Raw genomic sequence first — 1,215 nt, forward strand, 5'->3', positions numbered from 1 at the left:
AGCTAACAACCCAAAATAAATCTTTATTTTTTTTAAAAAAATTAATTCTATTTTAAATTATCATCAAGTTATATAATGCATCTTTTTTATAATCTACGGATAGAATTAGATATTCACAAATTAAAAATGAGTAATATTAGAGTTGAAATATTCTCAACTTATATATAAGATTAGAGTTAACTCCAAATCTTACCTTACTTTATCTATTACCATCTCTAAATAAGATTGAATATATATAAAAATTTTAACCTACTAATAAAATTAGAATTTACTCCAAACCTTATCCTATTTTATCCATTACCATCCGCTAAGGCGCTACTCTTACCGTCATGCACACAATACAGATGCAAAGCCACGTTACAACACAAGTGGCACTAAGAAACCATCAAATAGATATGACAAGAATTGTATATTCTTTATTACAATATAGAGACGAAACTCGGGCCTTATCCTATTAGTAATATAAAATGAAAATTTCTTTTGGTCACTAATATAATCAAATTTATAATAGAATTTATGACGAGAATGTTGGGCTTTCAGGGAATCCAAAGTCATGGTCTAAATTTGAATAGCTCCAGGTCATTCTAAGAGGGAGCAACGGATGCAGTCTGGTATAAACTCTTTCTGGTAACATTGTCTAGATTGGTCATCAAATGGTTTAATGTTCTCTCAAACAGTTCGATATCTTATTTCGACAACGCTTCTAAAAAATTTGCGACACAATTCACTATACGGATTGCAAAAACAAAATACTCAATCAATTTGCTCGAAGTCATACAAAGACAAGACAAACCAAAAAAACAAAAAACCTTGACACATTAAACGACGAATGCTTGATAGTCGATGAATTCACAGAATCTGCAGTTAGTTTCTGCCTAACCAACCGACTAATGAACAAGAACTTCAAGAAGAACCTCAAACAAACCGATCTAGACGATGAATGAAATTCAAATCGTGACAAGAGAATATATAAACGATGAAGAAGTAAGTCAGGTCGTAGCAGCCAATAAATAATACCACGGCAATACTTCTGTACGAAAAAATCCACCAACTAAAGAAGCCCTAAAGTAATGACATCGGCCTTCCCGGAGAAAGAAAGCTAATCCCCACTTAGGAAGAACCTAACCAAGTTAGTAAACTTTCTTTTCTTTTTTTATTTTATGTTCTTTCTACTTTATTTTAAGGGTACTATTTTCTACCCAAAAATAATAGGAG

Source organism: Arachis ipaensis, chromosome B08 (assembly GCF_000816755.2).
Source record: "Arachis ipaensis cultivar K30076 chromosome B08, Araip1.1, whole genome shotgun sequence".
NCBI classification, from domain to species: domain Eukaryota; kingdom Viridiplantae; phylum Streptophyta; class Magnoliopsida; order Fabales; family Fabaceae; genus Arachis; species Arachis ipaensis.